The following is a 17250-nucleotide window of genomic DNA, read 5'->3' on the forward strand; positions in this document are numbered from 1 at the left end:
ATCTTGGGTCAAGAAAGCTTTCTCAGCAATTTTCAGGATAGGCATCGTACCCGCAAAGTGGTCGCGGACGAAAGTCGTATTTATACCCAAGGCGGGAAAGCCATCTCACTGCACCCCCAAGGACTTCAGACCAATAAGCCTGTCGTCCTTCCTTCTCAAGACAATGGAGAGACTTATCAGCCTTCATATTAATCTTACTTTAAACCCAGATGATATTTCGGGATCCCAGCACGCGTATAGGAAGGGCCGATCCACGGAAACGGCACTCCACGAAATCACCACTTTTGTCGAAAATGCACTTAGTGATAAGGAATACGCACTCATTGCCTTTCTAGACATAGAAGGTGCGTTCAACAACATCCTACCAAGCTCGATAATCAATGCACTGACAGGACTAGGAATAGACAATCAATCCATACGCCTTATAGAGCAGATCCTGGTAAACAGGACTGTCGAGGCGTCACTAAGAGGAGAATCTATTCATAGATACGTCAGAAGAGGCACCCCGCAAGGAGGCGTACTCTCACCCCTACTCTGGAACGTGGCGGTTAATAGCCTACTGCGATCCCTAGAAGGGGGTGGTTGCGAAGTTATCGCTTATGCGGATGATGTCGCAATTGCCTTCTCAGGAAAATTTCCCCAGACTCTATGTGACCGCATGATAAACTTAGGGTCCTCTCAACGTGGGCAGTTAGTAATGGACTAGGTGTAAACCCGTCCAAAACAGAGCTCGTCCTCTTCACCAGGAAGTACAAAATACCAAACTTAAGGCTTCCAAAACTATTAGGAGAAACACTATCCCTTAGCGATAGCGCCAAGTACCTAGGGATTACGCTGGACAGGAAACAGGACTGGAAGTCAAACACTATGGATAGAGCTATCAAGGCTACAATCGCGCTCTATTCTTGCAGGAAAGCCATCGGCCTTAAATGGGGAATGTCCCCAAAAATAGTAAGATGACTTTATACAGCGGTCATAAGACCCATCCTTTTCCACGGGGTGGTGGTCTGGTGGCCTGCTCTCACCAACTCCACAATCAGGGAGAAGCTCAGAAAAACACAAAGGATGGCGGAGGTCTGTATCACGGGCAGCCTACGTACCACACCGACGGATGCACTAGACTTCATACTTGACCTCTTACCGGTAGAGATAATGGGGGTCAAGATAGCCACTTTATCGGCAATCAGGCTACGAGAGACGGGCACGTGGAAATGGACTGACTACGGACACACCAAGTTAGATCTACACCACTGCACGCCACCGGGTTCTACAGACTACTGCGTACCTGTCGATCATCCCACTTTAAAATACAAGGTCTACATTCCAACAAGGGAGGAATGGGCCACACAAATCCCGGGACCAGCCGGTTCCCTCCATATCTACACAGACGGTTCAAAATTGAATGGCCAGGTGGGAGGCAGTTTCCATTGCGAACGGCTGGGTTTAAATGAGTCCTTCAGACTCCCCGACCACTTTAGTGTTTTCCAAGCAGAAGTAATAGATATCGGAAAAGCACTCAGATCCCCAGCACTTATGGGAAATCAGGACACAATCTGTATCTTTTCAGACAGTCAGGCGGCACTCAAAGCCCTTGACGGTTTTTCATCCAACTCCAGGACAGTAAATGACTGCCGCAGATCTCTTAACGAGATGGCAGAGCAGCATGACATACACCTTATATGGGTACCCGGGCATAGGGACCACGAGGGTAATTGTGCCACCGACGAACTAGCAAGAGCAGGTACTACCAATCCTCTCCTACCGGAGAAGGAACCAGTAGGTATCCCCTTAGCTACATGTAGGCTAAAATACAGGGATCACTTTGACCACGCATCACTGAGGAAATGGAGAAATCTCCAAAACTGCAGGAACTCCCGCATGATATGGCCCATCCGATCTAGGAAGAGGTCAATGATGCTTATCGCCCTGAATAGGCAGGACTGTAGTCTGGCGATCAAGGCCATTACGGGACATTGGTTAATAGGAGCACACGCGGCTAGACTAGCGGTGCCACATTATGACTACTGCAGGAGCTGTGGGGACGAAGAAGAGGAAGAGACAGTCGCACACCTCCTGTGTCAATGCCCTGCGCTGGGGCGCATCCGACTCAAATTCTTGGGCGCAGCTATACTTACAGACCTTACAGACCTCGCGGAGGTCGCTCCACACAGACTCGTAGCTTTCATCCGTAAATCTGGATGGGACCGCGAGCCGCTTCAGGAAGGATAGAGCACCCTTGGGCACATAAGTAGTGGGAAGGGAGGGGTCCTCTTGTAGGATCCATGCCTGTGCGGTATCACAAGGAGCCCTAGCGGCTCAAGTGGATGGGGGTCAGAACCGGCCCTCATCGCCGCCTCAACCTAACCTAACCTAACTCCTCCTAGCTTAATAATTGACAAATAGCTTAATGTATTCTAACAAATCGTTTCTTGAGCGCCCCTCGGTCGTCTGGGCCTCTAAGCTTTATGATGAATACAGGAATGCTAGCTGATGGTCTTATTGATACACAAGCAATTTCCAAATTCTGAAAGACCGGTAAAAAAAAAAAAAAAAAATAAAAGCTTTGTTTAATTTAATAAGGCACTTTGGGCAATGGGCATATTTAAGTACCCATTATAACTTTTAAATTAACGGGCATTGGATGCCCTGCTCTCAGGGTTTTTTGCAGCTTACGCTCAAACTTAAGTGTCAAACGTGTGTGCGTTTTTCGTACAAATTTGACTACTTTTCTGGCCAAAAACCATTTTTATATCCGGTATTCGTTGAGTACAAGGCTTCTCGTATATTGTGGTGGTTACATACAGAAGGAATCATTTTGGACTCCATAAAGTATAAATATTCTTGATCAGCATCAACAGCAGAGTCGATATAGCCATGTCCTGCATATGAACGCGTAGATCTCAGAGACTATAAGAGATAGGATTTTTTTTTATAGTTAACATATATCTGAAAATTAAATTTCATTGAAATGCCCCGTTTTTTTGGGGATATATACCCATATATAAATGTCGGCGCAGTGTGTGGATGTGGGTATGAGTTTATGGGCACACAGCTTCGGTAATTTCGCCAGAAGACTAATTTTATCTTAATGGTAATATTGCACCAGCTTGTGGTTGCACAGTCATGTGTTCTGTAGTTGTCTGCAGGGGAAACGCAGGCAGTTGCGTTTAGAATTTGGTGCGTGCACAAACGAAAGGCGCTGCTCTATTACGATGTCAAAAAATAAAAGGAAAGATTTGGAGCTTGGGATTGCACTGTAGGCAAAAAGTCCCAAATTGAAAAAAAAATAAATGTATTTAATTAATATATTTTTTAGCAAATTTACATTATAAAGTTAAGTTATAAAGTTTGGATACCTGAAAAATTATATTTAAAATAAGTTATAGTCCAATATTAAGTTTTGTAACTCTATATAGTACCTTAATACCCAGAAGGGGTTAATAATTTATTCTTCTCAAAGCTCTTTCTCCAACTCCATGGAATCCAGCCCGGGTATTTCGAATTCATTATCTACGACTTTTTCTACCTGATTAACTTTATTGTCTACACATGCCTCTGTTGTTGGAAGCTCATTATCAGGAGATTTCAAAAGAGCTATAACATCTCTTGGTAGCCTTTTTTATAATTTAATTTTTGGCGTACCTTTAGATTTATAATTGAAAGCAGTGTGTTAGAGGAATCCAACGCTCTATTGAACACGTCTGATATAGTTTTCAGGAGACTGTTTTACCTTTCATATGAAAGCCTATCGCGTTTGTACAATACAGAAGGTGCCTAGACAAGGTACGGAGGTTTCCATAATTTGGTGCCCATGTACCAATACTTTATGCACAGTTGGAGACATTGGATACCAATCATAAGTTTGAACGTATAAGTTGAACGTTTTCGTACATACATAAATCTTTAAATTTTTCTGGGCATACTTTATATTCACACGATGCAGCAATTAAAATGATATAAAAATTATTCAAAATGTTCTCGCTAAAATTTAAAATTGTTGATAATGTTTTGACATCTGCAAAAGCCCTTCTGGAGGTATTTCCATCATTACTATTGCCACTTCCATTTTGCTTAGGGTTGTCTACGTTCAGAACCAATTCATCCCATAATCTACGTTGAATACTTGTTTTCCGTAAAGCAAGGATATCCATGTCTGAGCCTGTGACTCGTCATTTCTTTAGCTTCATTCGGTATGATACTTTTAACACGAACTTGAAGAATCGTATCCATGCATGCAAAGGACTTATGCCATATTTATAACTAACAGTTTATTGACTAAAAATTTTTCGTTTTCAATAGTGTATTTAGCTTAACACCTCATAATGGACAGGATTGAATTGGCTTTTATATAATATTAATATATTGTCGTTTTATTAAATTGTTTTCAATTAAAAAGGCTAAAGCATTTTTAGAACTTATTGTTGTCATCTCTTTCTGCCTGAATTGGTTCGTCATACCATCTATATTTTCTCTATTTAATGCTTTTTTCAGTAGAGAAGAGTCGCCCGTTTTACATTATTGATGTAGAAGTTGCATGCAACAACAGTGGCATGGAATCTTCAGTTTGATCGACCAGATCAGATGCCAATTTTCGCTTTAATTTCGGTCCTGCCTCAGTGTAAGTCAAGCGTATGTGACCAGGCTTTTCGCGTGGAATATCATCTTAAAAAAGTCTTTTTAAAGATGATACGGGCCATTATCATCTTTATGCTTTTATTATCATCACGCATGCTTTTCTTTGAAACGGTCGAGCATTCTGTTGCATTTTGGCAAATAAGTGTTAATGAATCCAAAGAAAACCCTAAGTTGATCTTATATTTTGCTGGGCATCACTTAATTCAGCCTTTTTACTATTTTGCAAAACAAACTGCTGCACACCAGCTACCAGCTGCACCAAATACCATTTCTGATTGTTCAGTTATTTGGCAGCTATAGGATATAGTCGGCCGATCGTTATGAAATTTGGTAGATCGGATCAACTAACCAAAAAATAGAATCTGTACAAAGTTCCAACTTTCTATCTTTAAAAACACAAAAGTTGGCTCATTTCCGATCGTTCAGTTATATGGTAGCTATAGGATATAGTCGGCCAATCTCTGCCTTTTGTACTGTGTGCAAGAGAAAGTTTCAAGACGATAGCTTTAAAACTGAGAGACTAGTTTTCGTAGAAACAAACAGACGGTCAGACAGACAGACAAACTTGCTTATATCAACTTAGGAGGTGATCCTGATCAAGAATATATATACTTTATGTGGTCGAATAGGTTTCCTTCACTGCGTTGCACACTTTTGACCAAAATTATAATACCCTCTGCAAGGGTATACAAATTTAGTGCTAATAATTTTTTTAACATATCTTGACGATTCAATTTCATATTGCCAAGCATTTGTGTTTAATTTACAATTTTATTATTATTATTTGAGAATTTTACGCGCAATTTAAATTGGGCGAAAATTTACATTTTACAGCTATAGCAACTAAAGGCCTTAAGCTACTTATTTACATTATTAAAAATTTTTTTCTTAAGGATATGTTATGTACATTTGAGATTCTTATTTTGTTAATATCTATGTATTTTATGATAGTAATGTTGGTAATTTTATGTATGATTGCTTATGCTTATATACAGTAATAAATATTGGTGTTTTTTAGGAATTGTATTGTATTTTGTTATTTTTGTATGAGGTAATTTCACCTATTTTTTGTTTTAGAAATTTGGATCACTCTTGCTTGTTGTATGTGTCAAGATTGTGTTGCAGTTTGGGCAGATTGGTGGTGGTGTTTTATGGATTAAGTGGCTGTGGGTTATGTTGGTATGACCTAGTCTTAATCTTGCGAATTTTATTGAGTCTGCTCGAGAGATGTTTTTCGTTGGTTCGCTGTCGTGGCTTATTATTAAGTTTTTAATGGTTTGGGTATTTTGTTTAATGTAGGTATTTAAGGATGTCGGATTGGTTGTGGTTGTATTGAATGATTAATGGGAAATTGTGTGCTTTTTTTGCCGTTGTATCTGCAAATTAATAGTAGGTTTTTATTTTTTTTTAATTTGTTTTATATTTCCCTAATGGAGGTGGTGTAGAAATTTTGTCTTCTGGTGTTCCCGATCTCTTGTAAGGCTGAGAGGGAATCCGTGCATATTGCTGATTGGTAAATTGTTTTAAACTTGCTTAGTGTGGTTTTGGGAGTATGGCCATATAACTGGGGTAGTATGTGGTGTTCGATGATCTCTTTTTCTCTTGTGACGCTGAATGAAATTCATTGAATTTTAGCTGGTAGATGTTGGGTGTTGTGTTTTCTTTGTGAAGTGTGTGTAATGAAGTGTTTATGTTTGCGTTGCTGCTTATCCAGGGAGGGGTCTTTTCTTTTTTGCATGTTTCCGGTGATATGTGAATATTAAGATTTTTAAATTCTTCTATTATGTTGTGTAGTGCCGACGGGAGTTTTGGAGTATTTTTGGAGTTTTTGATTTTGTAGTATATTTTTTCTATTGGACAGTGTTTGGAGTGGATTATAGTTTTGAAATTTTTTTGCGTTGCAAATGTTGTTCTATGTTCTATTGATAATATATTGGCTTCGTGGAGGAGATTGTTGATTGGGGTTGTATGGAATGCGTTGAAAGCGATTCTTATTGCTGATTGGTAAATTGTTTTAAGCTTGCTTAGTGTGGTTTTGGGAGTACGTACGATTTTTGACATAATGATGGATTTGACCACGTATAAGATTGTGGTTGTGTTGCAGCAGAATTTTTTGCTAGATAGACATTTGATTACGTCGAGTCTTTTAGATAGTTCTAGAGTGAGGTTTTCCACATGATTGTTCCATTTGTAGTTTTTGGTTACTTCCAAGTTTTTTGAGGGAAGTGACATTCTGTAGGGGGGAGCTGTTTGATTGCAGTGTGAGGCAGCAGTTTTTCTTTCTGCAGATTTGCAAGTGTTTGCACTTGCTGGTTGAAAGCGATGCGCCAGAGTAGTTGCACCATTGATTTAAGTCATTTAGAAGTGGGTCCAAGTTAAGTTAAGGCGATTGCAAAGAGTATCACAGATAAGAGAGATCCTTCGGTTTCGGTTTCGGACTGGAGTACGATTTATTTGCTAGGACTGTGATTTTTCTGTTGGTGAGGAAGTTTATTATGTAGTTTAGGATAGTTGTCAGATAGTAGTAGTTTAGGATAGTAGCCTTTTCTGTCGAATGCTTTGGCAAAATCTAATGAGATGATCGAAACCGGTCAGAAACCCATTTCTCCTTTCTAAATCCCATTTAACCGTTATCAAGAAGCTTGCATTTGTAGCTAGCCACCATAGCCGTTTTTCTATTATCTTATCGATAACCTTTGAAATGCAGAGGTTAAGGGGTTATATACCTTTTTTATTTTCAAAAAATCGAAAATTTTTTTATTGCTTTATCTTAAAGAACAATTCCTTGAGAACATTTTCCCAAATTTTCATAGAGATTGGAGCAGTAGAAAAAAAGTTACAGCGCTCCTAACCGCGCGCCTCATTGCGGTCTTGAACTGAACTTGAAACATTAAACGCGAATATCTCGAAATGGTGTTTCTTGAAAAATGACTTTGCGGTGACAATGATTGACGGAAAACTACTGAACCGATTTACTTCAAATTTTTTTTAAAATGTTCGTAATGAAATTCTCTTGTGCTTGAACGATCGACTTTTCACGCGCAAAATTTTTTTTCGGCGAAATAAATTTTTTAGTGAAATTTCTAGAGACCAAAACGTTCATTTTTAGCATAAAACGCTGCCATATCGAAACAAAAACAAAAAATTTTAAAATCGATCGTTCAAGCACAAGAGATTACTCTAAACTAATGAAATTTTTTTACTTTTATGATTTAAGTTGACCTGTTTGACCTGGGGAACTGTCACCGCAAGGCTCTAAAAAAAAAAAAGGCCTCTAAGGAAAACAGCCACCCCTTAAAAACTATTCAATATTTTTTCACCAAATTTTGTAAAAACATTCTTAATAAAGTGTACTATTAAAATATTAAAACATCCGTGTAATTAAATAATTGCTACATACCTAAAAAAAAATTCAAACTTTCCTCTTTTTCTTCGAAAAAGAAGGTATATAACCCCTTAAGCGAGATGGGTCGGTATAAGTTAATATTGGTTTTGTCATTATTTGATTTGAGTATGGAAATTACACTGCTTACTTTGAATTGTTTGGGGATATTTGATCCGAGGATATTGTTGTTGTCTAATTTTTAGATTAGTGGGTAAGTACTTCAGCATTGGATAGCTCATGCGCTCTCTGCCAGGAGTTTTTCCCTTGAGTTGGTTGAGTGCAGCCTGTAGTTCTATAAGCGTTATTTCTTTTTCGATCTCAAGTGCTGTGGGTGACGTAATGTGTGTGTTAGAAATTGGGTTAGTTTTTCGTTGAATGAAATTTTCGTGGAAGTGGCTGTCGAGTGATGCATTAGACCAATGTGTGCAGAGGGTGTTGGCTATTTCGTTGTTGTCAAGAATGCTTTTTGTGTCAATGGGATTGGTAAGACAGTGGATGTAGTGTCTGTTTTTCAGGCCGCAGAAACGGTTGATTTTGGACCATATTTCTCCGATTGGGATAAATAGTCGTACTTGTACGCTCTTGTAGCCTATCCATAATCTTTTTGGTAAGGTAACTGCGCCGAACGTTAGTATAATTAGACCTGTTTGTGCCTTGTTGTTGTCGTCTGAGTTTATTTTTTTTTAGATTTTACGGACAGCAACGACTTTTTAGAATTTAAGTTCTTCTAAAATTTCGTTTTCGTCTAAGTACGGCAAATCGTTGGAGAAGATGCCTCTTTTGGAAGTGTTTACAGATATATGTTCTCTTGCACGAGCTGGAAAGTTGTGGAAAGTTTCCATTTTAATTAGTTTCTGGTCTTGAAAAGAATTTTTGCTTTTAAGCTGTAGGGCGCCAGATTTTGTTTTGTGGCAAACTTTGACTGCACAATTGCATTCAAAGTCAACCACTTTTTATACCCTTGCAGAGGGTATTATAATTTTGGTCAAAAGTGTGCAACGCAGTGAAGGAGACATCTCCGACCCTATAAAGTATATATATTCTTGATCAGGATCACCTCATGAGTTGATATAAGCATGTCCGTCCGTCTGTCTGTCGGTCTGTCTGTCTGTTTCTACGCGAATTAGTCTCTTAGTTTTAAAGCTATCGTCTTGAAACTATGCACACAGCCTTCTTTCCGTTGCACGCAGTATATAAGTCGGAACGGCCTGGATCGGCCGATTATATCCTATTGCTGCCATATAACTGATTGATCGGAAATGGTATTACTTTTATGTTTTTAAAGTCAGAGAGTTCAAATTTTAGGTGAGAGCTATTTGTGGCAAAATAATACAACAAGTCAAATTTCATAAGGATCGGCCAACTATATCCTATAGCTGCCATGTAACTGAACGATCGGAAACGACCCAACTTTCGTGTTTTTGAAGACAGAAAGCTTAAACTTCGCATAAATTCAATTTTAGCACTTTTATGTAGTTTTGAAGAAATAAATTTTTTTAAGAAAGCAACCTCGAGCCTTTAGTGTAAATCTGTTAGTTTTGAGACTAAAAGAAAACCAAACTCTGTTATCTTTTAAAAGCTATATTGATTTTCTATGGCTTTCAAAGTTAACTTACCTAATTTGATGGTCATGCTTTTTTAGTTCATTTATAAACTAAATTTTTAGTTAATTTTTATTTATGAAAAAAAACACTGCTAAATCATACTTTGTAAGATTTCGATAAAAATATGGCACTCTCGTCGGATTGTCTTATTTTGGGATAAAGTTGAAATAAATCGAATCATTTTCAAAATATGCAACATTTGACCTTCATAGCCAACTGCACTTTTTACGTATTACATATTAGGTTAGGTAAAAGTCTTGCGGCATTTTTATTGAATTTTCAATTGTTCATAAAATTGGTTACAATAATGAGATTCAACTCAAATATGCGCCGTTTTGTTCGATGACGCGTTCCCAACGAGATTCCAACTTCATAATGCCCCTCTTATAGAAGTTCGCTTCCCTATTAGCAAAAAACTCGGAGAGCCAATTTTCACAGGACTCTCTTGTAGACAAATTCAGACTACCAAGCGCGTTCGCCATGGACAGAAACAAGTGGTAATCACTTGGCGCGAGATCCGGACTATACGGTGGATGCAAAAGAACCTACCATCCGAGCTCCCAGAGCTTCTGGTGCGTCACTAAAGATGTGTGTGGCCTGGCGTTGTCCTGGTGAAAGACAATTTGGCCTCTGTTGATCAAAGATGGCCTCTTCTGCATGAGTGATGTCTTCAAGCGGTCCAGTTGCTGGCAGTACAGGTCCGAATTGAGCGTTTGGTCATAGGGGAGCAGCTCATAGTGGTTTATTCCCTGCCAATTCCACCAAACACACAGAAGAACCTTCCTGGCCGTCAATCCAGGCTTGGCCACCGTATGTGCCGCTTCACCGCTTTTCGACCACGACCGTTTGCGCCGAACGTTATCGTAAGTGACCCACTTTTCATCGCCACTCTTCAAAAACGTGCCGATTTTGTTGCGATTTGGAAGCGATTCGCATGCGTCGATTCGGTCAAAGATGTTTTTTTGCGTCAATTCGTGTGGCACCCTTCTTCTTAGTGACTCCAAGCTTCTTCAAATGGTTTATATCGGTTTTATGACTCATGCCAAGCTCTTGACCAATGCTACGGCTGCTACTATGCCAGTCTCTTTCGACCAATTCAGCGATTTTATCGCAATTTTCGACGACAGGCCTTCCGGAGCGTGGCGCATCTTCGAACACCTCTACACCAGAAAGAAAACGTTGAAACCATCGTTGTGCGGTGGAAATGGAAACTGTATCGGGTCCATAAACTGCACAAATTTTATTGGCGGCTTGAGATGCATTTTTGCCTTTATTGTAGTAGTACTGTAAAATATGCCGTATTTTCTCTTTATTTTTCTCCATGATTGCGACGCTATAACTCACGAACAACTTAAAAGAAAAGACAATCAAACACGTGTTAGCGCGTGAAATGAGCTTTCCAAAAAGGTAGAGTATGACCTGATGCACTTGCACTTGCAATTTTTGGCACTTGGCTTATACTAAATTAAATTTTCAAGTTAATTTTTATAAGTTTAATAATGAGTGAATCCGCCCTTTTTCGATATAACTTCATATAAACGATCGGGAAGCGAGCTATACAAATTATGCAGTATTTGCAGCGAAATTGTTGTCCAGGCCGTTTTAATTGCCGCAACTAAAGTTGTTTTGCTATCAAATTGCCTGCCTCCTTCATATATCTTGCGAGATAGCAACCTCCATAAGTTTTTCATTATATTCAGGTCAGGTGAATATGAAGGCCATTCAAGCAAGTCCACATTTTGAGCCTTAATCCATTATTTTACCACTCTACATAGCTGTATGAATAGGAGCGTTATCTTGATGGTAAGTCCATTTAATAACCTTAAAAAGGTTGGAATAATAAACAAACGCTGTTTGTTAGGTTTCTGCGCTCATTTGGAAGTAACAGATTGCAGGTCGCAGGCCAAAGATAAAAGATTTTTTCGTCGGATAAATCCACTTTCGGTCACTTGTTCGTCCATCTCATGTGCTTGCGCGCAAATAGCAGTCGTGAAGCTTTACGTGCATCATTTAACGGTGTTTTTTTTTAAATTTCATTTGTTTTAGATGATCAGCCGACAAAATCACTCTTTTAACTGTTGACACACTGGCTTTAACACCTTAAATTTCTTTAATTTTGTGTGTTGAGAGATATGAATTGGATATAGCTTGCACAATATGTTTCCTGTTTGCCTAAGAGGTGGCATGTTTTACTCCGCCTTTCATGTTTTTGCCATATTTTGATTTTTTTCTAAAAAAATTAGTCACAACATTTTGGCTTCGTATAATTTTTTGCGATGGCCACTTTCACGATAAGCTTCAATTTAGGCTCCTTCATACTCGAATAATTGTTATCCGCGTCCCATTTTTCAATGAATTTTAAGAAAAAATATGAAATTAAAAATTTGCATCAACTAAGCCGCCAAGTTTAATTGCAAACTAAAAATCTTTCAGCTGAACCTATTCAGTTGAACCAAAAAATTGCACAGAAATGGGCGAAAAAATAGAAAAACAGAATATGCAAAGTAATGGTACATCACAAACGGTTCTTTACTAGCACACACTGATTGACACGTGGACAACTTCATATATAGAGTTGAAGCACTGACTAGAGAGACTTTAGCAAATAACATTACTTTGCAGAAATGCAAGCGTCCTTTTTAATAGAACCCAATAGAAGTCAACTAAGCCCAATGAATTCTATTGACGAAATAATAGAGCCAATGGCGAAGTCCGATGGGATAGCTTCTGTTCAGCTTTGCGAATGACGGCGACATTGAAGAGATAATAAAAAATACCAAGGAAAAATCCAACAAATCGTTTGATTCATTTTACGACACGAGTCGTGAGTCACGACGAGTTTAGTGAGGGTTATCAAGAATTTAGTGAAGGTTACGAGATTCCGGAAACGGAGCAATGCGAAGATGAGGCAGGCTAAGAAGTTTTCTCCCTTTTGTGCTGGAATTACGGTTGTAGAGCACCGAATACTTACAAACCAAACTGTGGTAAATGTTCAAAAAACTTGGGCAGTGGCAGTGACCCCTTCTATTGACAAACAGTGCATTGATACAGGTCCTTTGCTTCACAGCAAAATACCGAGGTTACAAAAGGAGGATATTTCAGGAATTTATAACAAGCAAAACTTTAAAATGCGCCGACCCCGAAGTTCAAGGCGGGTAAGTCAGTTTTTGTGGAGCGTAAAGGTGGTTAAACAGAGCCTTCAGAACATTAATTCCTTGCCAGCAAGGTTAAGCGATCCGCGACTAAACTCAGGGGGTGATTATGGGTGATTAAACTCAGGGGCATCTATTGGTTGTGTCGGTGTATTAAATATAAATATAAAATGTATATAAAGTATTAAATATAAAGTATTAGTAGGTAGTGCCTCGACATCAGATGGAAGAGCGCAACAGATTAAGATTAAATTTAATAACTCCTACCATAGAGGTGGGTACGGCAAAACCCATTAAGCTACGACCCTTTCACTTTCACCCGCGGTGGAGAAGGCCATGTACACTGAAATTAATTATTTTGCCTCACTTTGCCGTATCCGGACGTTTTTCTTCGATTGCTCTCGCCAGATTGCATTTATCTTCGATCTTAGAATTAAAGTTTTCTCCTTTCGCGACAAGTGGAAACATAACGATTAATTCTAAAAATATATTTGACTTAATAAGTTCATTGAACTATTTATTTCCTAAACATATATAAATTTAATCGTTTATAGTTATTTCTGTTGCGCTTTAACTACATTCTCCAACATAAAGTCTCTCCGAGCTGCACTCTCTGGACGTAACCCGTTACATCATAGTTACTGTGGAGTTTGTTGTTCTGCATGACGCCTAGCCTTCGTTGCACATCTCTTTAGTAACGACGTCTCTTAAACTGATCTGATCTACTACCCTCAGCTACAGAGTGAATATTGAAATTCTTTACACTCTGCTACAGTGGTTTGCAATCCGTCAACAATGGGTCTAATTCTAATTTTTTTGCACAGCCAAAAAATGTGAATTTGGTGGATCCATCACGGGTGACTCATACCTGTCTTGCTGGCTTTGCAATAACTGCTCACATATTAAATGTGTTAGAGGAGAACACAATGGACGAATAAATGATCTGAACAATAAGAAGATTGGCCTGACGTGGTCTTGCATCGTTTGCAGAGAAATCGAGTCAGAAATGCGGACTTTTATGAAACAGACGAGAAATGGTTTCCTAGATGTCCGCAAGCAATTCTCGGCCCTTAATGAGCAATTCCTTGCACTTAAAACCCAATTCCTTGGCCTAAAGTTGTTAAGCGAATCTCCAGAAAGAAAAATTCTAAGCACCAACCTGCTGACTGCCAATTTATTGGGTACCTCTACATCCCATGCTATACAAGTTGATGCATTTTCAATACTAAATATTTTACCGTCGCCGACTTGTATACCTATTGAGCTGTTATTGTACCAAAGGACATGATGAGCCTTCCAGCATGGAGCAAAAACCTTGAGTCTCCTATCATCTTGGAGCCTCCATTGTTGGACAACCTACTTTCTGCTCCTGCTGTACTGTATCCAAGGCCTCTGACTGGTGTGGCTCCTGAGGTTAGGTCTTCTGGACTTACGCTGAGCGCTGTTGCTCCCCATAATGCCACATTTGTTTCTCGCCGGACGCTACTGTTAATGATGTCAGGAGTTACCTGTTAAACCATCATCTAATGAAATAACTGTTTTTAAGTTTAACTTTAAACATAAGCGTTCTATATCTTGGCTTAATTCCTCTGTCTCTGATTATGAACTTTTTGTTCCTAAGTTCACTGTGATTCGATTGGATCGTCCATCTTTTGCAGGTGGTGTCGTCATTGATTTTAATAATGAGTATCCTGCTGAACTTATTCCTTTCTGGAATGAGTTCGGAATTGAATTTATTGCAGTAAAAATTTGGTTGAAAATTTGGTCCTCCCTTGGTTGAAGATATTGTATATTTTTACCACCTAGAGGGCATTAAGTCTGTTTTTTCATTGGTCAAGGACTCTGATTTTGTCCTTATCATAGGAGATTTCAACCTTCCCCTCATTTCCTGGATCCCGTCTGAGGAAGACAATTTCCTCCTTCCTAGTTGTCATAACGACTTTATCGATAGCTTAACTGCTTTTGCCCAATTTCAACTTAATCCAATTCATAACAGTCATGGCAGATTTCTGTACCTTATATTTTCCAATGTGTCATCGTCTGTGAAAGTCATTCGATCCTCGCCGCTATCGCATCCTGAAGACCTTCACCATCCTACACTATTAGCATCGGTGTTAATTGATGTTCTTCATAATGATGCTGGCTTTAATGTTCAATCTCGTTTTAAATGCTTTAGAAAGACAGATTTTATAGCCCTTCGCAATCAATTGGCTGAAATTGATTGAAATTTTCTATCATTTATAAACACAATGGAAGCAGCTACGGATTCGTTTAACAAAATAATTCGTGATGCGTTGAATGAATTTGTTCCTGAAGTCCCACCATCATTGTCTACAAAACCACCTTGGTTTTACAAACACCTTTCTCGCCTTAAGAACAGGAAATCTAGTGCTTACAAAAACTTTCTTAAGTCAGGATCATTGTTTCATCAGTCAAACTTTCTGTATATTCGTAATGATCCGAGCTCCTTCTATTCTTTTGTCAAAAGGAAACGTAAATCTAATCTTTTTCCTCCTTCCCAGTCATATAAAACTATCTCACATTCTTCTGAGCTAGGTGTTACTTATCTCTTAACGTCATTTTTTCAAACAACTTATTCGTCCGATTCATATAATCTTAATTTTGCTTATCCCTATAAATTACCACACATGAACAACATTTATTTGTCAAAATTTCGATTTCAGGATGTGTTTCAATCTCTTTCAACAATAGATATCTCATTCTCTGCTGGCCCTGATAATGTCGCTAGCTGTTTTTTAAGGCATTGTTCAGATGTCCTTTGCTATTCTCTTACTATCTTATTCAATTTATCCTTGGAGCTTGCATGTCTTCCCAAGTGATGAAATGAATCATTTATTATTCCGCTTCATAAGAAAGGCTCGAAAGCACTCGAAGAACTACCGGGGAATTGCTAAGCTATCTGCGATTCCCTAACTGCTAAAAAAAGTGGTTTCTTCCCAACTGCAACATTATTGTAAAAGTATTATTTCCAGTTCACAGCATAGTTTTGTCAAGCAACACTTTACCACAGTTAACCTTTTTGAATTCACTTCTATCATTCACTTCTATCATGCAAATCGAACTACCGAACTGAGCGGACGTGCTTTGTCCGAGCTCCGGGAAAACTGCACCATAATACAGCTAATCAAAAAACTGGGGTAACCCAATACAAGCGAAAAGACGCTGAACTACAATTTACTAAAAGCGACAGACAAGCTTTTTATAACAGTTGTGATGTGCTAAACCAAAACTAGTGCATTGTTCCAAAAAAAAAAATAATAAGAGCCACGCAATGAGCTCATTGAGCAACGACCAAAAGAACGAGCGTAGAAGTTCGGTGAACCAAAGAAACGGCTTCTACTCTTACTTTTCAACCCACGATACCGAAGCGGAAAAATCGGCGATTATAAGCAACCCGGCTTTACTGATCGCTGAAACCCAAAGGGCACGGTCTTGCTCACCCGCTCTGCTCACTCCGACTCCCGCGTCATGGAGTTCGCAGTGTAAAACCCCCCCTCCAATATCGGAAACAAATTTCGCACCATCAACTAGCAGCGCTACAACTTCTGCAAGAACAGCGAAAACCTCTGCAACTCAAAGTACCGCGACGTCAACGACTACAGCGAGTACAAAAACAACAACCTCGGAAAGTGCCAAAGCGGCAACGGCCACACAGACTGGAATGGATCGCTTCATCCAAATTAAGCGCAAGCTTAGCCCGCAGAGTAATCCGGCAGGCAATAAAACAAAAATTAACCGTGTCCTGAATATCGATAAAGAACCAGACAGATCCGCTACTAACAGATTTGCCCTACAGGCGGAGGTTGAGGAAAACCAACCAGCCCAAGACACCGCAAAAAAACCCAAGCCCCCTCCAATCTATATTAGGGAAAAAAGCTCGAGTGCCCTGGTCAACAAAATTGCGTCGTTGATCGGAAACGGTGACAACTTTCATGTTGTTCCGCTTATCAAAGGGAACATCCATGAAACAAAGGTGCAAACCAAGACTGAAGAGCACTTCCGAATCGTGTCCAAATATCTGGACACTGTACAGAAAAACTATTACATGTACCAGCTGAAAAGCAGTAAGGGCCTTCAAGTGGTAGTAAAGGGAATAGAACCTGATGTTACCGCCGCGGAAATAAAAACCGCCCTTAAAGAAAAGGGCTTCGCCGCCAAGAATGTTATTAACATTCTAAATAAAGATAAAAAGCCACAACCCCTCTTCAAGGTCGAGCTCGAGCCAGAAAGCAGGTCGCTGAAGAAGAACGAAGTCCACCCAATCTACAATTTGCAATATCTTTTGCATCGGAAAATCACTGTTGAAGAGCCACATAAACGCAACGGTCCAGTGCAATGCACTAACTGTCAAGAGTATGGACACACAAGGTCTTAGTGCACACTTCGGGCTGTCTGTGTAGTCTGCGGGGACGCCCACAAGTCCACTTGCTGCACTACAAACAAGGAAGAAATG

General features: G+C 39.3%; 1 protein-coding gene and 1 long non-coding RNA gene across 2 annotated transcripts in view; one reads left to right on the forward strand and one right to left on the reverse strand.

The window, feature by feature from the left end:
- The window catches only part of nAChRalpha7 (nicotinic Acetylcholine Receptor alpha7), a 1067155-nt gene that overhangs the window by 681679 nt on the left and 368226 nt on the right, over window positions 1-17250 (reverse strand). The gene's annotated exons all lie outside the window — the stretch shown is intronic.
- On the forward strand, window positions 7351-8005 carry LOC138927824 (uncharacterized). The gene is made up of 2 exons (XR_011444306.1): window positions 7351-7630; window positions 7853-8005. It is a non-coding gene; the product is annotated as an uncharacterized lncRNA (long non-coding RNA).

Source organism: Drosophila bipectinata, chromosome XR, assembly GCF_030179905.1.
Source record: "Drosophila bipectinata strain 14024-0381.07 chromosome XR, DbipHiC1v2, whole genome shotgun sequence".
NCBI lineage: Eukaryota > Metazoa > Arthropoda > Insecta > Diptera > Drosophilidae > Drosophila > Drosophila bipectinata.